General features: G+C 37.0%; 1 pseudogene; it reads left to right on the top strand.

Moving 5' to 3' along the window:
- The first annotated feature begins 14243 nt into the window (after nt 1-14243).
- On the top strand, nt 14244-14760 carry LOC138145560 (small ribosomal subunit protein uS12m-like; annotated as a pseudogene).
- Nucleotides 14761-15739: the final 979 nt, after the last annotated feature.

Here is a 15739-nt window from a genome sequence, read left to right as displayed (position 1 = left end):
TCCTTCTTTCCTTCCTTCCTTTCTTCCTTCCTTTCTTCCTTCCTTCCTTCCTTCCTCTCATCCTTCCTCTCTTCCTTTCTTTCTTTCTGTAAATTCTCTAACAAAAACAAATCTGATGAATCTTCCTTGGGTGGGTATGATGGGAGTGATGTTGTGCTTTTGTCTAATCTGGATAATCGCAATCTTATTCCCAATTTGTTGTGATCATAAGTATCCTTTAACAAATGGTAAGCTGATGAATAGTAAGAAAGGTGGATGGAAATACGTTTTTTAAATAATTGCAGTCATCTGGAATCATAAGTTTCGAAATTATCCCAGTTGGTTCACTATTTATATAATGGAAGATTTACCATATTGATAACTTAATACTTTATCCCTTGAGCCCATAATTTTCTTCCTGTATCCATGTTGTTCTGTGCCCTTATAGAAGGTAGTACTAGCAGCAGTGTATGACAATTAAAAGGATAAAGATTACTTTTTTTCTAAAATAAAAAAGAGTATTTCCATGTATACAACATTAACAAAGCACAATGTAAAAAGGAGATTCACTAAAAAACCATGGATTTACATTTCACATTGCTTACCTTTTGGATGTATATTCCTTAACACATAGAACTGCCTTTAAGAGGAATTCATTTCCAAAAGAAGAAGTCTCTTCTGTTTGTTTGCTTTCCTCCCCTTTTAGATCTGACCTATGATTTCACTGCCATCTCTCCTATCGATGCAACTCTGCATTTGTCATGCAATTTAAATTCTTAGGAAATTTGAGAATTGTTTGGGAATCTGAGAAGTTAAACCACTTACACAGGATCATACAACTAGTGTGTGTAAGAAGATTGACTTTAACCAAAGTCTTCCCAAATCCAAGGTTAGATCTCCAATGATACTAATGATAGCTAGCATTTATCTAGTGTTTTGACTTTTACAAAATACATTAAAAATGCTAATTTTATTTTGTCCTCAAAATAAGTGCTATTATTAGTCTCTTTTTATTAATGAGGAAAGTAAGGGCAAAAGAACCTAAGTCATTTTTCCAGAGTTGCATAGCTAGTAAGTGACTGAGGTAGGATTCTGTCTGGCTGAATACAAGGCCAGAGCTCAGTTCACTGTCTAGTACATCCAGCTATCTAGTACATCATCCAGCTGTCTAGTACATGAGGTACCTCTTGTTATAGCGCTTTAATAAAAAAAAAAAAACTGAGAGTTTGTAACAAAGAAAGTCGAAAACTTTCAAACTCTTGAAAGAGGAATAATGGGCAGGGGTCACAAGTATGAGAGCAATTATTTCCCTTAGCAAATAAGAAGTCCAATATGTCTGGGAGGACTTGGAATTTAAGTATTTCAAGTACTATGGATTTGTTCTGATGAAATGCTATTCAGTGATCTGTGTGTCCATAAAATATTGATTAAATCTGGCTTTCCTCAACACTGTTCCTGTCCTTGAGCATGCCAGTTCAGTGGGTAAAAGCAACATTCCTTATTGCTTTTGTATATTCTTGTGAAGAAGATGGAAAGATATAGATCAGACAGTTATACAAGTTAGTTGGATTAAGCACAGATTGCATGGCCTGATTCAAAGACAGATAGGTGGCACAGTTGATAGAGCTTAGAACTTTGTATTAGAAAGACCTGAGTTCTGATAAATATTGCCTGTAAAACATACTAGCTCTGTGACCTTAGAAAAAGCATTTAACCTTTCAGTTTAGCTTCTTCATTATGAAATGAAGATATCAAAAGCTACCCCATATGTTTATTAGGTGAATCAAATAAGATAGTATATGTAAACTGTTTCATAACACTATAGTGCCATAAAAATTTTAGATATTATTATTGTTGCTGTTGTTCATTGCTTTTTATTTTGTCGATTTCCTCATGACCACATTTAGGGTTTTATTGGCAAAAGTACTGGGGTGGTTTGACATTTCTTTCTCCAGTTCACTTTACAGATGAAGAAACTGAGGCAAACAGTGTTAAGTGATTTGCCGAGGATCACACAAATAAGTAAGTTGTCTGAGGCCAAATTTGAACTGAGAAAGATGAATCTTCCTGACTACAAGTTTGGCACTCTGCACACTGTATCACCTATGTGTCCAATGATGATGATTACTATATTAGAGCTAATGACGGTAATGGTAAGTAATATAAGTAGTAGTAGTACTGCAGTAAGAGGAGGAGAGGAGAGGGAGAAGAAGAAAAAAAGAGTAGTTGCTATATGTTCAATAGCAGCATTACATAAAGTATCCAATGGAGAATCATACAGTTCTTTGCTTGACCATATACCATTTAATATTTTAGTCAGTGCCTTAAATAAATCCTCATTCTTTGTTCACCAAATTCATAGCTAGCACAAAGATAACACACAGTTGGGAGACATGGTTTACACAACGAATGAAAGAGGCAGGATCCAAAGGATACTTAAAGGCAAGAAAACTGGGTTAATTCTTTACATAGATAAACTATCAACTTCACAAGAACAAGTTGGGGGAGGCAGAGTTAGAGAACTGTTATTCTGAAAGAACAGAAAGTTTTAGGGTTTTTCAGGCTATGAGTCAGTAGTATGATGAAGCATTAAAATAAAGTGACTTGAAGATACATTCAGAAAGCTTCAATGAAGAGTGAGCATAGTTCCATGATACCCAAAATCCAATTGATTGCACCTGTAGTATTATACTCAGTTATGAACTTCATGATTTGAGGGGACCATTCATAAGTGGAGGACTGCCCAGAGGAGAACCAAGAGGTGAAGCACCTTGATTTCATGTGATATAGGATCATATTAAAAACTTCCTGATCTTTCCTCACTTCCTCTCTCCCTCTTTTTTACTTCCCTCCATCCTTTCTTTCTCCCTTATTTTTTCTTCCTTATTTTGTCTTTCCTTCCCTCCTTCTTTCCTTCTTTCTTTTTTCCTTTCTTGTTTCATTTCTTCCTATTTTCTTCCCTCCTTCCTTTTTTCCTTCCTTCTTTTTTCCTTCCTTCCTTCTCCCTATTTCTTTCTCTTTCTCTTTCTGTTTCTGTCTCTGTTTCTCCCTCTGCCTCTTTTTCATGCCATACCTCTCTTTTTGAACATATTAAGCACTTAATGATTGTTTATTCATTTAATTGAACCAATGGATTCTTTAAATGTACTCCTTGGAATATGAAGAAGAGATTTTGTTATTTCTCTTGAATTTATCTGTTTTAATCTTCAAAGGGAAAGTGTGTGTGTATGTGTTTGTGTGTGTGCATGCATATGTATGAGTAAAAAATTGGTCCCCTGGGATTTAATGATCAAGAACATGGTGACTTTTTTTTTGCATCTTGTCATGATTTCAGAGATTTTTTTCTTATCCTCCTAGAGAATTTGACTTTTTAGATTGAAAAGTTCTAATTATCAGTCTACTCAAAGAGCTCTGAATTTGGAATTAATATTACTCATCTTAAATTTAAAATATGCTACTCTCTTTGTAACTTAGGGCAAGTTTTTTTTTTAATTTCCCTTGATTTCATTATCCTGAAATTAAAGTGGTCAGACTCGATGAGTTCTGAGTACTACTCCAACTCTGTATAAGTTCCTCTTATATCCTGTTGGTCATTTTAGGACTTTTATAGATGTTTTCAAGATCATGTTTATTTCATGATTTAGTATACACAAAACTGTATAATCCATTTATATAATGATGTACTGGAAAAGACGGTAATTGTCAATTTATCTTATGAAGCCCTTTTCAAAAAAGGAGTTGTAGAAAATTACTTGCACCATTTAGATAGCCAATCATTATATACACTAACACAACCATTGGGCAGCCTTCTCTGGAAAGGAAAAGCAAGCAAGGAGAATAGTTTTGAACTCAAAGTAACCTTGATCCCATAAAAGAAAATGCCCTCTTAAAACTGCAAGAAGAATTTTATTTCTTCCAATTATAATTAAAAATAATCAATTCACAAGAGTGACAGGTTTATCACCCTACGTTATTTTATAGTCTTTGGATCCACTTATTAAACACTCTATTTTGCAGTCCAATTGAAAAATAAAAGTCTAATAGTAGGTATGTACATATTTGCTTTTGGATTATATGATGCAGACCTCATAAATTTGATATTTCTGTTTGAGAATGAATTAATTTTTAAAATACAGTACAAACAAACAACAATGGTGATTTTCTTAAAATGAAAATAAGCTAAGGAACTATACCATGGCAGAGTTTTATTTCATTTCTCCCCTGGTGTCCCATGATAAAGCAATTATGCAATCAGTAATTAATCACTCCCAGTCAACAGTGATGATACTGTAATTTTGGAAAATAATGCATTGTGCTACAATGAGTGGGTAATAACCAACTGAGTTGAAGACAAACATTGGAATAATAGGGGAGAAACAATGAAAATAAGTTGTGCTGCTTGGGAAGAGACCAATTGAAATAAATGAATATGCAAACATGCAAATTAGTCCTTGGGATGGATGGATGCACATTAACTGGTACAAACTTTTGTAATAAAAGTTGAGGTTGGGTCTCCCCTGGAAGTATTTCACTTCTTTTCTTGGGCTAGTGAGAGTTTAAGTTTAACAGATTCAAGAAATTAGCATTAAAGATGGACAATGAAATTACTTAAAATTATAAACATTTTTGAAAAAAGGAATTTGTCAACAATAGGAAACTTCATATCTTGAGAAATCCATCTTATTATGGGTATTTCTTTTTCCTTCCACTGAAGCAGTTTTGAGCTTTTCATACACTGGGAAACTTTTATGTGTCTTTCTAAAGAAACTTCACATTTTCTCCTTCCTCTACTTGACCCAGAACTTCTGGTTCTGGGCTCAGCTCTGTGTGATCTTACTTTTTCCCTTCTGATTTCAGAATCCCATTGTCTCTATCTATTTCTCAGATATTTCACACTTTTATAGACATTCCTTAAGGAATAAGAAAGTTTCTTATTCAATGGCTTGTTTTCCTCAAAGGTGTATAGAGATCTGCACTAGGTTCAAATTAATGAATTCAATCAAAATGTAAGTTACCCAATAAAGATAATTATATTTAGGTGAATGCAATAATTAGAGACATCTCATCATCAAACTAGATGGATTGTTGATAGACCACCCCAAAAAGATCTACTGATTGATTTCAGGGATACTGTGCATTTGAATGCGAAAATAATACAGCTTTATTTTGACTAATCGGTAACTAAAATTTAGGACTTCTGCCAAGTGTGTGTGTGTGTGTGTGTGTATGTGTGTATATATATATATATATATATATATATATATATATATACACACACATATATATACATATACTTTTTATATAATTTTAGGAAGGGATACATAGGTTTTATTAGTCTCCCAAATGGGTCTTTGATGTGCAAAACAAAACAAAACAAAACAGAAAACATTAACCAACATTGTAACATTTATCCAAAATGGTGGAAGATTAAGAAAAATGTTACTGAGAGTTGGAAGGTGTGCCCCAAATAATTGTGTTTAACCTCTTCATTTTATAGAAAATGAAACTGAGGCCTAAAGAAGTTAGTGACTTATGGAATCATAGAAAAAGTTTTGGAAGGAACTTCAAAGCTCATCTGATCCAACTGCCTCATTTTACAGACAAGGAAAGTAAAGTCCCAAAAATGTTAATTGTTTGTTTGTTTGTTTGCTTTTTTCCCCAACGTCAGCATAGAGGAGGTAATAAAATTCGGATTCAGGGAGGCCAGGTAGCACAGAGAGTAAGAGCACCAGCTCCAGTGTTGAAAAGACCTGGAGATCGAATTCTGGGCTCAGACACTTAGCACCCACCCAGAAACACCTGGCTGTGTAACCTTGAGCAAATTACTTAACCCCAATTGCTTAGGGGCAGCCAGGTGGCTCAGCGAGTAAGAGCACCAGCTCCAGTGTCGGGATGACCTGGATCAAATCCAGGCTCAGATACTCAGCACCACACCCAGAAATAATAACTGGCTGTGTAACCTTGAGCAAGTTGCTTAACCCCGATTACTTTAAAAAAAATATTGGGATTGAAATTCAGTTTCTCTACCTCCATTTTGGTCACTCTTTCCAGTGTCCTAATGTCACTCAAGAAATAAGAAGCAGCAACAATATATTAAGGCAGATGTTTTACCTACAAATTAAATGCTTTCAATTTAACTAACATTTCTTCATAAAAACAGAAGAATCAAATGTCATAATGATAATAACGACAAGTATAGCAGTGGATCATATTTACCATAATTTCTATTAAGACTATATTGCAATTAACCCCATTTTGTTGTCCATACAATAGAACCAGAGTAGATAAACCTCTAAGTTTCCATTAATGTAATAGTCTATGATCTTAATTTTCTTCTCTTTCCAGAAGACTTATCTTTCCCTCAGTCTATGCTCCATATTAAGCTTTCCATTAAATTGACTTTAATGTTTGTATCTCCCCTTTGACTCTTACTACTGTCTTGTTTTATTATTCTACACCATTTAGTCTTTTTTTACCAAATGAGATAGTAGAATTCTTAGAGCAGAAGCGACAACTTATACTTTGCTTTCCTTTTGTAGTACCTTGGCAAAACTATATACTCAATTATTGCAGGGGATCTTCCACATAATCATTGTGGACATGTCTTCCAATAATAGAGATCTGGTCTCATCTATAATTACCTATCCTTAAACTCTTCCATGTTTTCCTGTCACTTTGCTATTGGGGTTGAGGGACAGAGGTCGCACAGTACCATGTGAAACTTTCTGGAGTATTTGGGACGTCCTGAATGGCAGCTGAAATCCATTTCCACTCTCAAATTCTATAATTCTTAAAAGAACAAGGATATGGATGCATCCCACAACTTTTCCATCGTTCATTTTTTTAAATCACCATATGACTATCCCATCCTCTTGCCCAAGCATGCCTTTCTTTCATAAAATTGTTATTCTTGTGCTTTACCTATCAAAATAAGAAATGTCACCATGGAAAATAGTTCCAGTAAGACATAAGTTATGATAATAATTTGATAATTCAATGAAAAGAGCAAAGTCAGACACCATGTCTCCAAGATTCTGCACATCTTCTACTCTTTTTCAACCATCTCCTCTGATTGCACAAGTGCTTTAATTTTCCTGCTCCTTTTTCATCCCCAAAGGCCCTTTTTTAGTATTATGTGGAGAACTATTTTTTTTTTATTTACTGCCTGAACTGATCCCTAATCTTCATATAGAGGAAAACTTACCTATCTAGACCCCATTACCTGATAGCCCTGCTAATTAACTGAAAATATATATATACACATAATACATACATTCATGTATAAATACATGCATGTACATATATGTCTACATGTATATTCATATGTGTATACATATATACGTCTATGTGAGCTCTCAGAAATCCTCTCTGTGTATCTCCCACGTTTAGCAAAGTGCCTGGAATGTAGCTATTACAGAATAAAATTTTGTCATCTGACTGACTCCATAAGTGTAATGGTTGCCTCAAGAGGTATAGATAGTACTGGGTTCTCCCTCATTGAAGTCTTATAGTACAGATGGTGATACCATCTTATAATGTGGATTCTTTGGGGGAGTAGAGCTTGACCAAAATGCATAGGATCAAAAAAGTCATAGTCTATTTAGTCTACCAAATGAGAAATCTGAGTAGCAAGGAGGTCAAATGTGTTTATTCATGTCACACATGCAGTTAATGATAGTAGCAGACCTTGAATAAGGGTGCTGTCACTCTACAGTCATTGGCCTTCTCACTGAATCACACTTTGGTACTGAGGCTTTGGTACTGATGTCTCATCCAAAAACTGCTCCTTGTGTGTGTGGGTAAGGGAAGGGCATGGAACTTATGTTCATTTAAAAAGCATCTGTAATGTTTTAATTAAAGTATAGAAAAAATGTAAAAATATACTCTGAAGTAGACAAATGGGGAAGACTTTTTGGGGGGTTGGAGACAAGGGACATTACAGATATATTTAAATGATAAAATATATAAACATGAAATATGCAAGATATATATTTAAATCATAAAATATACACAACATAAAATACATTCAATATTGAAAAGCATGACCTTGGATATTGACCTTTCACTGATGAGCCGCCCAAAAAAACAAAAATTACATTTAGTCTATAAGTCAGAAAGCAAAATTTTACCAAGAATAAAATATTTTAAGTCAAGTTAAACTGACAACATCAGAAATTAAGCAAGAGAAGATCATGCAAATAATATGATGACAACCTGCATTGGCATATTCTTCTGAAGTGAGCAAAGACTTTCCTATTGCTTTTGGAGTAATAATTTGATGGTTGAAGGGACTTTTCAGAACATCTGACATAAGATTTTCATCATTAATTAAAAAAAAGACATCCCCAGGAGTTCCTGTGATAGATCCAAGGGCACACATTTAATTTGTGCTGAGCTACTGATGGGGTGCTTGGGTGCCTGAGCTTGAACCTCAGTTTGTAAAATCACATTTCTCCCTAGTCTCAAATATTCCTAGTCTCAGAGTTCTCCCCTTGGTACAATAAAAAGCTGCACCTATGAATCTTTCAATAGATTATGTATAAGCAACTCCCTAGCTCATTATACACACACACACACACACACACACACACACACACACACACACACACATACATTCTGAATCCCTCATTAGATTGGGACAGATGTGTATTCCCAACATCCATCTTGTCAAATATGACATGGATGGCTGGTAGCTTGATCAGCCCTGACCACTAGCTGACAATGATATTTCAAGCCTAAAACCACACCTCCATGCAGAACCCCCTCAGGCTATTTCCTGGTGAATTCTGGGGAATATGCCTGTGTAGTAGATATTAAAAGTTCATGTTCCTTTAAGAACTCTCCATAACTTCTCCCTAATACCTCCCTGATATTGACACAGGTTTTACTATAGTTATTCTATATAAAATTTAACTGTACCCTCTAAGGTTGCAGGTTCCCTAAGAATTCTTGCCTGCTGTGTAGCATAACAATAAATATTTGCTACCTTGACTCAGAGAATGCTTGAGTGTATGAATTCATTCCAGACTGCTTTCTAGGGACTCTAGTTATTGGAGTTTCTGGACTCCCTGACCCTGCATCACCAGAACAAAAATCCAGGTATCCTGATTCCCAAGCTATACTTTATGTCATGACCTGTTTGTGCCTAATGAATAAGAGTGGTCCTATCACAAGATGAGGTTCTTCATAGCAGAAGTGTGGGTGTGTGTGTGGGTGTGGGTGTCTGTTTGAAATTTAGGTTGGTGATTAAAAATTTAGGATTACACATTTTCCTATACTGTTGTTTGGATGGTCCTTATTCAGATAAGAAGGAAGGAAGGAAAGGAGGGAGAGAGAGAGAAAAAGAGAGAGAGAGAGAGAGAGAGAGAGAGAGAGAGAAAGAGAGAGAGAAAGAGAGAAAGAGAGAGAGAAAGAGAGAGAGAAAGAGAGAGAAAGAGAGAGAGAAAGAGAGAGAGAAAGAGAGAGAGAGAGAGAGAGAAAGAGAGAGAAAGAGAGAGAAAGAGAGAAAGAGAGAAAGAAAGAAAGACAGACAGACAGACAGACAGACAGACAGACAGACAGACAGAAAGAAAGAAAGAAAGAAAGAAAGAAAGTTATACTGGAAAGGAGGAAGAAGAAAAGGAAAGATGGAGTGAGGGAGAAAAGGAGGAAGTTTCAACCACTGCTCTAAAGAAATTTACATTCCACAATCTCAAAGAGAAGTTTGTTCTCCTGAATAGTATAAATGAAAACACTCCATTCTGCAGTCTGGTGGTCTATGTTTTTCAGTCACACCTATAATTTAGAAACTACCGTGTTTCCCCGATAATAAGACACTGTCTTATTAATTTTTTTTTTGGACAGAAAAACACCAGAGGGCTTATTTTCAGGGGAGGGCTTATTTTAATGAACATTGACAGCAATTTTAATAAACAGGTAAATATGAACAAAAAATGTACCTTTATTCAATAATGAATTCAATAAAGAACAGAATGACATGCTCACTTCTACAGCTCTGTTTGGATGCAGCTCGGAGCGCAGCGTGCATTTCCCGGGGGGGGGGGGGACAGTGCATACAGAGGGTACCGTAATGTAGCGTGTAGTGCAGGAGATCACCTTCAGTACAGTAGCAATCTCAATAGGGCTTATTTTCGGGATAGGTCTTATTATCGGGGAAACATGGTATAAATTAATAACAAAGACTGTGATGGATATGTCTGTCATAATCAGTTCTGCTTCAACAATGTAGCTATTAAGAAATATTTGATAATATTTACAGGCACCTATGGTGTGCCATGTAATCTTCTGGGCACTAGGGATATATAAGCCAAAAAAAAAAAAAAAAACAGTCTCTATTCACATTGAGCCTGCAAATGGTGAATTATTACGACCTCCCTGCAGCAACCAAGAATCAAGTAAAACCCCAAGCCCATGTCCAATCAGATGATAATGAGATTCTTAGAAACAGAATTAAGGAAGCAATTTTCCTGTGCATCCCATTGATTTTTATAGCCATCCTGAAATAAACCCCAAACTCTGGAGAAAGCATGAAAGAGAAAACTCATGTAGTGTTAATACATGAGCAATCTGCCAATCCCATAGCCATTGATTATTGAGTCAAGACCCCAAAATCCTGCTGTGCACACAGAGAGAGCAAGAGTCAAGAGGGAGCAGAAGTATGTCCTAATTCATTCCTGGAACAGATCAATGCTAAGTTCAGAGCTGAACATTGATAAACTGTGTGTGACAGCTTATTTCAGCAATCATGGATGCAGCCATAGCATTTAGCAAGATTTATCAGGAAGACAGAGTGAAGCATTAAGAAAAAATGTGGAGCCCAGGTTTCATTTTCTAGTGTAGCTTTTTTTTAACTTTTCTCAGATTCCTAAATCTAAAGTTTGAAGGCACCCTGGTGAATCTTACGTATGCCTTCTTCACTTCTTGTTAATGGAAAGATTTTGATAGGTCTATGTAAAGATTCAGAGTACTGATGAAACTGAATGGGAAAATATAACTCGACTTAAAAAAATAATTGTTACATCATATTTCTATTTATCTAATTTTGTGCATTTGTGGGGAGAGAGAGAGAGAGAGAGAGAGAGAGAGAGAGAGAGAGAGAGAGAGAGAGAGAGAGGAAGCATGGAGAAGCAAAGTCCTTTACTTTAGGTCACATAAGTATCACTAGCAGGATTGGAACCCAGGTCTTCTGGGTACAGGACTAGAGCAAGAATCCTTGCATGACACAAGACAACTTTGCTTTTAATGCTCCATGTCTTATTGAATCATTTTAGAGCAATAACTTGGAAAGGGCAGCTGAATGTTTGCTGAAGGAGACTGAAATTTAGCAGTTCTCAAAAAAAAAATAAGAAAAACTTTGCTTCACAAGCCTAGAGGAGAATAGTACAATTCTGGAAAAAAAAAAACTGAATATATCTTAATTGCTTACATTATTTTTGGTTTGTGAATAATAAAATTAGTTTTAAGTTGGTTCATTCTGATCTTTTTTTTTTTTTTAACTCATTGCCCCAGGTGGTTATATTGCTAGCTATGGCTTTGCATCAAATAGTCACTGAATTCTGGTAACTCTGGGAATTGATTAAGGTGCACTAATTGACCAATATAACATAATTATCTGCTATTACACAACACAAATTTGCTGCTTCCTCCAGATTTCAAGCATATTTGTAGGAGAGCGGGAGGGATTACAGAAGTACAACCATGGGCCGGCTAGGTGTTGCCGTGAATAGAGCACCAGCCCTGGAGTTGGAGGACCTGAGTTCAAATGCAGCCTCAGACACGTAACAGAAAAACTAGCCATGTGACCTTGGGCAAGTCACTTAATCCCAATTGCCCTCCAAAAAAAAGCAAAAAAAAAAAACAGATAGAAATACAACCATGAAGCATTTTGAGCCACCCCTACATATAAGAATAAATAGCACTATGAACAGACACCATACACTGAGATAAGTTTGTATCAGAGAACACGACCTTTCCATGCCTGAAGATCCACAATGATACTTTTTAAAATAACTTATCACATTCTATACCTTAGAGTTTTATGGTTTGAAGACCTCTTTTAAAATGTAAATATGTTGTTTCATCAGGGTATCATTTTATTGCATTTTACATAATCAACCCATGAGTCCAGATGAGTTTATCAGAGTAGTCAACACAGGTCAGAGCGAGGAGGGAACAAGATACAGGGCAGTGAGCTTTGATGTTGGTCACACAGTGAGAGAGTAGTGAGGGCTAGCAATCTGAAGATGTAATTGGGAAGTGTCCAACTCTGAAGGGTTTTCAGCAGTCAGAGTACATTAACAGTGAGAGGCACCAAAGGAAGCACGATGAGGAGAATTTGGGGGTGGGTAGGAAAGGCAAAAAATAAAATTAAATCTCATTCACTTCACAATTGTGCCTGTGGGCTGACTTTACATGTGCAATCATCATTCCATCTTTCCTGAAAAACACTATAATGAATAAATTTAATTCTGATCATTTATCTAAGAACATCTTCCTTTTGTCTATAATTATACTTATAATTGGAAATAAGATAAGCTCACTTCTTTGTCATTACAAGTCTAATAGGGAGCCTCCTGAGCACACTTTTTCTTTTCTAATTTAGTCATTTAACTCATATGTTTCTAAAAAATGAGTAGGCACATCAGTTTATGCTGTGCCTTAATCTTGCTTAAATACTGGATTTGGAGAAAGAAGCCTGTGGTTGCAGTTTGTATGTGACTATTTCTTAGCTGAGCTAATTTGGAATGATTTAAGCCCTCTTGAGCCTCAATTATCTCATCAGAAAAATGGGAGAAATCATATATGTACTGTCTTTTTTTTTAATTTGTTGATTTTTTTTTGGCAGGGCGTGGTGTGAGGGGAGAATCTCTTGAGATAATGTGTCAAAAATACTCAGTAGACATATCACTACAAAAGTAGTTTTTGTTCAGTTTTCTTCAATTTTGTCCAACGCTTTCTGTCCCTGTTTGGGGTTTTCTTGGCAAAGCTAATTTCCTTCTCCAACTCATTTTCCGTATGAGGCAAACTGAAGTAAACAGGGGTAAGTGACTTACCAAGCCAGTATGTGTCTGAGGGCAGATTTGTTTTCTGGAAGATGAATCTTCTTTACCCAAGGCCTAACATTCTATCTGGTGTGCTACCTAGCAGCCTAGACATAGATACAGTTCCAAATTTAGAGCTTGAGCATGATACAGATAAATGTTCACTTACAGACCTTGATAGGTACTAAACCTGAAATTTTATTGGTAGAGGAAATTCCTGAATTTAGGGAACATCCTCCACCACTTTAGAATGGAACCTAATATAAAACTTGCTTTCTTTGAGAGGTGACTATAAAAACATTGAGAGGGTATATGACTTGGACAGGATGACACAGCTAGTATAGCTGAGGCTGTCTTTGCAGCTCTTACTCCATACTATTCCTGATAAAAACATATGTATCATCTAGTCCTCTAATTAAAGGAGCAGAGGATTCTGAGGTTACTGAGTGTGAGTACCAAGGTTAATTCAGTTTCATATGATGGTGAGTTTCCTGATGAAGTTTGTGGAGCATGGTCAGGAAGGTAGCAACATGGAAAATGAAGATGCAGACATCGACATAGACACATACATATATGTCAAGATTTTTTTTTGCTGGGGTGTGGCTGCTGAGTACGCAATAGCTTCTTGGAGTAGCAGATGAGAGTTGTGTGAAGGTGGACACCAAAGGTGAAAAAGCAGTCTTCAAAAGGGTTCAGCAAGTACTTACACCAAGGTGCCAGTCCTCCCTGAATACCGCATGTTGATAAGCCTCAAACCCACCTGGTAACTTGTCAGAACGTATGCTTCAAATGAGAAGTTTTTAGAATGGAGGATACAGATATGTTTGTAGATAGCATGGAAGCAGATAATAGAAATGGAAAGACTGAAGATAAGTAAAAGAATGGGAATAATAGGAGTAAACTACCAGGTAATACAGGATTGAATGCGATCACTTGTAGATATAGAAGAATTTGCCTGTGTAAGGAGAAATTTGAGTCAGGAGAGTGTCTTTTGAAACAGGACATAACCCAATGTCTCCACGTAATAGTTTTCCCTTCTTGGTGTCTTTAATTACTTACCATTCACTGAAATTTTGTCCCTCAGGGAAAGAAAAGCTGCTTAATTGTGTTTGTTTGTTTGTTTTTTACCCCTTTATTCCCATCCCTACAAGAACAATGCATGGTACAAAATCAGTATTTAAGAAATCCTGATGTGAGGCATTCCATCATGATGCCCCTCCCGCCATGTCCATCCGGATAATAAAAGTAGCCAATGGGGTCCTAGAAGACCGGGAAGCTGCCAACCTGACTGCTGTTTTAGAAGTTCCTACAGCAGGCCATCCAGGGTCAGAATGGCCTGCTCCAATCTCTTCTGCCATTTTAACTCCTCCCAGGCTCTCTGTCTGGCCCTGAAGATTGAGTGGGACCAACACTACCCCATGGCCACACTCAACCAGATGCACTGCCACTGCTGCCCCAAGTGGCCCCCAGCCAGCCCTGGCCCCATGAATGACTGCCCCCAGCTCCAGGCCATGGTGCTAAAGACCATTATCCGAAAGCCCAAGAAGCTGAGCTCTGCCAACCACAAGTGCTGCTGCGTGGGCCTGAGCACGGGCAAGGAGGCCATCTGCTTTATCCCTGGCGAGGGCCACAGCCTGCAGGAAAATCACTTGGTCATGGTGCACAGAGGCCACACCCAGGCATCAAGCTCAAGGTTGTGCAGGGCAAGTATACTGACTGTGGCCATGTGCTGAAGAAGTGATAGGGAGGAAGGCCTGTGGCTGTGCCCAAGGGCACCTGGGACAGATGGACTGGCATGGCAGGAGGCCAAGGCTGCAAATAGGCGAATAATACCATTATGAGAACCATTAAAAAAAAATCCTGATGTGAGAGGATTCTGAGAAGATGGAGTAGGTCAGAAAATTATAAGCTCTTAAGAATCTCCCCCCTTCCCCCCTCCCTCCAACTGCCACCAAAGATGAAAGCACATGGCTTCTGCAGCTGCTGCTATGTGATTGACTCTGCAGCTCCTGCGTACAGATTGTAGGGGGACTAAGTAACCATTCAGTGGGCAATTACTCTTCCTTTGACCTGATGGAATCTGGGACACAGAATTGGGTGAAAGTCTTGGGGTGAGGAAATCTATTGTGCCAGAACTTGCAGAAGCTGTAGAGAGGGTGTCCTCCTCATAGCCCTGACAAAAGTTGTGACAGTAGCTGCACAAAACTCCAGAAATTGGGACACTGCATTCTCTACTCTGAAAGCAGAGTTCTACCATGGCAAAGGGCTCAAAAGTCAAGTAATTGGTTGGCAAGATCAGCAAACAGAGGAATCTTTTTTTGGGAACAAAGAGAATCAAAACATAGAATGAGAAAGAAAAAAAAAACATCAAAACTCCTGAATCAAAAGCCTCCAAGAAAAAAAAAATGAACTGGTCACAGGTCATAGAGGAGCTCAAGAAGGATTTAGAAAATCAAGTAAGAGAAGTGGATGAAAAATTGGGAAGAGAAATGAGAATGATGCAAAACAATCATGAAAAGTGAGTCAGTAGCCTGCTAAATGAGACCCCCAAAATACTGAAGAAAATAACACCTTAAAAAAAATAGACTAATGCAAATAGCAATTAAGCCCAAAAAGCCAATTAGGAGAAGAATACCTTTAAAAGCTAATTTGCCCAGATGGAAAAGGAATTTCAAAAACTCACTGAAGAGAATAATTTATTCACAATTAGATTGAAGCAA

This window comes from Petaurus breviceps, unplaced genomic scaffold (genome assembly GCF_028583685.1).
Source record: "Petaurus breviceps papuanus isolate PSGF00001 unplaced genomic scaffold, PetGlider_PUasm1.0 139, whole genome shotgun sequence".
Lineage (NCBI taxonomy): Eukaryota > Metazoa > Chordata > Mammalia > Diprotodontia > Petauridae > Petaurus > Petaurus breviceps.
This window is presented reverse-complemented; position numbering and strand designations above follow the sequence as displayed.